This window comes from Helianthus annuus, chromosome 10 (assembly GCF_002127325.2).
Source record: "Helianthus annuus cultivar XRQ/B chromosome 10, HanXRQr2.0-SUNRISE, whole genome shotgun sequence".
In the NCBI taxonomy this organism is placed as follows: Eukaryota; Viridiplantae; Streptophyta; class Magnoliopsida; order Asterales; family Asteraceae; genus Helianthus; species Helianthus annuus.
The window spans coordinates 142276087-142282086 of record NC_035442.2 but is presented as its reverse complement, the minus strand read 5'-3'; positions in this window follow the sequence as shown (position 1 = coordinate 142282086).

Sequence of the window (6000 nt, the reverse complement as noted above, 5' to 3'; positions counted from 1 at the left end):
AGTGCTAAGGAACAATTTAGTTCCCATTTGTTCTTGGAATTCACGCCAGAATTTCGAAGTAAACCGAGTATCTCTGTCTGACACAATGGATATCGGTACTCCATGCCTTGCTATGATTTCATTGGTGTATACCTCCGACATTTTCTCAGATGTATAAGTCTCACGAATCGGAATAAAGTGAGCACTTTTAGTTAACATATCCACGACTACCCATATAGCATCAAAACCACGACTTGTTTTAGGTAGTTTGGTCAATAGGTCCATCGTAATTTGCTCCCATTTCCAAACCGGGATTTCTAACGGTTGAAGTTTACCATATGGCTTTTGGTGTTCCGCCTTAACTTGTAGGCAAGTCAAACACTTTTCCACGTATTTCACGGTGTCACGCTTCATTCCGGGCCACCAATAGTTTTGCTTCAAGTCATTATACATCTTGGTCGCTCCCCGGATGAATGGAATAGCGGGATTTATGAGCTTCATCAAGTAGAAGCTTCTTAACTTCACATGTGTTAGGGACCCAAATTCTATTAAAACGAGTCTTTAGACCGTGACTGCCCATCTCAAGGTCTTTAACTTGGCCGATAATTCTTTCCTTTTTCCAGTTTTCCGCCTTCACAGCTTCATCCTGCGCTTCTCGAATTCGTTCTAGTAAGCTTGAAGTCACAACAAGTTGCATTGATCTTACCCGTATCGGGGTATAATCTGCTTTGCGACTCAGCGCATCGGCCACTACATTGGCCTTCCCAGGGTGGTAATGTATTTCACAATCGAAATCTTTGACTGTTTCCAACCACCGCCTTTGTCTCATGTTTAATTCCTTCTGGTCGAAGAAATATTTCAAGCTTTTATGGTCGGTAAAAATTGTAAATTTTACCCCGTACAAATAATGCCTCCATATCTTTAAGGCAAACACTACTGCCGCCAATTTCAAGTCGTGAACCGGGTATTTCTTTTCATGAACCTTCAATTGCCTCGAGGCGTAGGCGATGACCTTACCTCGTTGCATCAAAACATACCCGAGCCCTAAATAGGAAGCATCCGAGTAAACTTCCTTGTCGTCAGTCCCTTCCGGTAATGTCAATACCGGAGCGTGGGTCAACCTTTCTTTGAGCGTTTGGAAAGCTTCCTCTTGCTTAACGCCCCATACAAACTTTTCCTCCTTGCGAGTCAATTTGGTCAATGGCAAGGCAATTTTGGAGAAATCCTGTATGAATTTCCGATAATACCCCGCAAGCCCTAAAAAGCTTCGGATTTCTGAGGGGTTTCTTGGAGGGTTCCATTTTGACACCGCTTCCACCTTGGACGGATCCACTAGTACTCCATCGGTACTAATGATATGTCCAAGAAATTGCACCTCTCTTAGCCAGAAAGCGCACTTAGAAAATTTTGCATATAGCTTTTCTCGTCTGAGGGTGTCTAATACTTCCCGCAAATGACACACATGCTCAGCTTCATTCTTCGAATATACCAAAATGTCATCGATAAATACGATTACCGACTTATCGAGCATGGGTTTGCAAACCCGGTTCATGAGGTCCATGAAAGCCGCGGGTGCATTTGTCAATACAAAGGGCATTACAAGGAACTCATAATGCCCGTACCGTGTACGAAAAGCCGTCTTCGGAACGTCTTCCTCCTTGACCTTCAATTGGTGATAACCAGATCGGAGATCAATTTTGGAGAACCAACCTGCTCCTTGTAATTGGTCAAATAAATCATCAATTCTTGGAAGTGGGTATCGATTCTTCACCGTGAGTTTGTTTAACTCTCGGTAATCGATGCACATGCGCATACTGCCATCCTTCTTTTTCACGAATAAGACTGGTGCGCCCCACGGAGACACACTCGGTCGGATAAACCCCTTGTCAAGAAATTCCTGAATTTGAGACATCAATTCTTGTAACTCCGACGGTGCAAGTCGGTATGGCGCCTTGGCCACGGGTTTCGCGCCCGGAATCAACTCGATTCCGAACTCTACCTCCCGCTCTGGTGGTATCCCCGGTAGTTCTTCCGGAAATACATCTTCATAATCACGCACCACCGGTACATTCTCAATTTTGAGGGGTTCTTTTTCCGTTTCACTTGCATATACCATATAGGCCTTGCATCCATGTTTCATGAGTTTATGGGCTTCTAGCATTGTGCATATCACCGGGTTACCTCCTTTTTCACCATATATCGTAACTTGTTTTCCACTAGGAGACGTTAGTTTTATTTCCTTTCGGAAACAAACCACTTTCGCGTGGTAACGGGATAGCCAATCCATTCCCACTATCACTTGGAATTCTCCCATCGACATCGGAATCAAATCTATTGCGTATTCCTCGTCATCAATGTTCATCGTACAATTTTCACATACATCGCAAACAATAAAGATTTTGTTATTACCTATCTCTACTTCTAAAGGCATAGGTAATTTTGTTAGAACAAATGAAGGGTGCCGAATAAACCCATATGAAACAAAGGATTTATTCGCACGAGTATCAAATAACACACGTGCGGGAATTGAATTTACAGTGAATATACCTGAGACCACGTCAGGTTCGACCTTTGCTTCAGCAGCGGTCAATTGGAAAGATCTTGCTTTGGCTTTTGAGGCTTCACCTTTCGAGTCTTGCCCTTCTTTCTTTCCCACCAGTTCTGGGCACTCCGATCTTTTGTGACCCGTTCGGTAACAATTGTAACAAACGGTCACTTTCTCCGGGCATGATATAGCCATATGTCCCGTTTTTCGGCATATGGGACAGGGCTTATCTTTGAAGCGACATTCACCCTTATGATTCTTGCCACAGATTTTGTAACTTGGTGTACCGCCCTTTGTATCTGATTTCTTCGCTGTTTCATTCGTTCTTGCTTTCTTGGTAGGGCTTGGATTTACGTCTTGTGCCCTTCGTTCACCCCGTTCTATACTCTTTTTTAGCTCGATTTCCCTTTCCCGAGCGGCATTGACAATCTCGGTAAGGGTCTCGTACTTTGAAGGGGATATGAACTCCCTATACTCTGCGCTTAGCATGTTATGGTAGTAATAAACCTTTTGCTCTTCATTCGTTATCAGATCGTCACAGACCTTCATCTTGTCCATAAACATCCCCGTGATCTTGTCTATGGATTCACCTTTGTGTCTGAGTTGCATGAACTCTTCCTTGATCTTGTTTATGACCGCTTTGGGACTATGGTGTTTAAGAAACGGCGTCTTAAACTCCTCCCATGTCATGGTCTTAGCCACTTCACTTCCAATCTCCTTCTTTTTATTATCCCACCAGTCTTTTGCTTGACCTCTTAATTGACCCGTACCATAAGCTACGTAGTCATTCTCATCGCAATGAGTTCTCTCGAATACTCCCTCGATATCGCCTATCCATCGTTGACACACAATTGGATCAACCTCCCCATTATATATGGGTGGTTTACAAGCCATGAATTCCTTGTACGAACAAGGCTTTCGTCCTCTAGATTTTTCCTTTGCTAGATTCGAGTTATCCTCTAGCTTCTTGATTCTTTCTTCTACTACTGATAAAACCGTATTTTGGATTTTATCAATGAAGTTCGATAAACTGTTTTCGATCGCCTTTCCAACCTCCTCGGCAATCACTATTCTCATTTGTTTGGTGACTCTTGGCACCGCATCACCATCACCTCCGCCCGCCATCTTTAGTACTGAAATGTTTACATATATTGTTAAACATTCCATTTGTAACACATGCTTTACTTGTTTTGATTTCATCAAGTTCATAACTTGATTTAATCATTCTTGTTTCATGCATTTCTTGTATTTGAGTGAGCTTACACACCCTTTGCATGCATATTTGTTCATGATTTATTTCTATATTCTCTAATTTCTACTTAAACGATTAACTCTTACCGGATGCTTGATCAAGCTTGAACCGAACACTTATTGGCAACCTTGGGCTCTGATTACCAACTTGTAAGACCCAGTTTATATTACTAGATTTAACAACATAGAACCTTGCATTTAACGCCAAAATGACGACTTAACAAAACTTTCAATATTTTAACCCAAAACTAAACACAACATACATGTATAGTTCTTACGAAATCATAATCAAGATATTAACTACAATTGTTTACATAGTTTTTAGAACAAAAGATCATATGCGGAAGCGTTTGCTAGAGTGTTCGGTTCGGATAGTTATGCTTGATCATCATCTTTTTTTTTCTTGAATACCTGAAAACTAACATTTTAAACAAGCATTAGCGTTATCATTCTTGGAAATTTACGTATTCGAATCAGGTCCGAAAACTTGTTCAAGAAAATAAATTGAAAATTTCATCAAACTGGGCTCCACCGTAACTTACGGTGACACATTGTTCAGTGTATAGATCCTGCAAAGGACCTGGATCAAATTTAGTAGGACCTCCTTCAATACCCAAAAGTATTGGATGGAGGGGGTCCAAACTCTTTGATCCCCTCATAAGTTAAACTACTATTAAAACTTTAACTCGGCTACTTAGGACTGTATCCCTGCTGACTCAGACTACTTAGCCTAGGGTAACGTCACCTTCAAAAGAGGGGCCTACCACATTACGCATTAATAATTTAATTAATTATCTTTCAATAATCCAACCCTTTAGGATTGTATCCTTGCTGACTCAAACTACTGGGTTGAGGGTAACGTCACCTTCAAAAGAGGGGCCCACTATTATAAATAAGATAATCTCTTAAAAAGTGCAGAAGTGCGGAACTAATCAAAGGTTACACTAAACACGAGTCGGATCCAAGTGATTCATCTTGTCTATCTGTTTTTACTTTTATTTTTATTTTTCAGCATTTTTAGTTTTTATTTTCTAGTTTAAAACCTTTTTCCAAACTTTTGATTTGATTAGACGTTGAGGATAAACCGGTATTAAAAGCTCTTGTGTCCTTGGACGACCTCGGTATCTTACCAACACTATACTACGCTCACGATGGGTGCACTTGCCCATATATGTGTTTGGTGTTAGTAAAATATCGTGTTTTATAAATTTAAAACTTGACTAACGTGTAAAAAGGGCTAAAAAATATATATAAAAATCTATAACACCACACGCGCATCAGATACCCACCTCAGAGAAGAATCCATTCAGTGAAACTTCATTCAGAACAATACTCAATATAGAAGAAACGAGGTTTCCAATCTGTGGCTTTTTAACTATTTTTTGGCGTTTTTATAGTGAGTGGTTTCTAGGAAACATGGTGTTGTTTTTGGGTGTGATCAATTGATTGTGCAGATACGTCTTTCTTATAGGATGTTTTTGGCGCGTAGTTTAGGCGAGATTTTATTATAATAAATGATATTAATAAAGTAATCGTCTTTTCAGTTATTGTGTGTAGTTTTACTGTTTTTGTTCAGCTTTTTATGAGTTTAGGGTGATAGACGTGTCATCTTCCAAGTTTGGCGTTTTTTAATGGCTTTAAGTAGTTTTTCGCGCTTTTTTTTTTTTCATTTTGAGCTTTTAATAATACTTGTCCAAATTACTTTTATTATAGTTTGGGAGTTTTTGGCGTTTTATGGCATGATGGCGTTTCACAAGCATTTTGTCTGTTTGGCGTTTTTATTAAAATAATGTATTTTTGTTCTTAGCTGAAAAATACATAACAAACAATAGAAAAAGAAAATTAAAAAAATAAAAATAGAAACAATTCATCTTCCAAATCTTCACTGTCATCAGTCTCTTTCTTCTTTTAAACATGTTCACTGGCGGTTTGACTTTGGCATGCTTAATTTTTTTTGTTGTTAAAGTAGCTTTTTTGTGGCCGTTTGGAAAGACAAAATGACGTGAGTTTTTTGTTTGAAGTTCATCTTTATCTTTATCTTCATGTTTATCTTCAAACCACTCATCAGTGCCATCCGTCTCTTCATGCCATTCAAAAATTCATCAACAACAAAACACAAAAAATGACATAAGTCTGACACCAGCATCTTTTTGTTGAAGATTTGTCCATCTCATGCAGCAAAATGTTATTGAGTTACACCCCCTCAGCTAAGAATGCATTCTGCA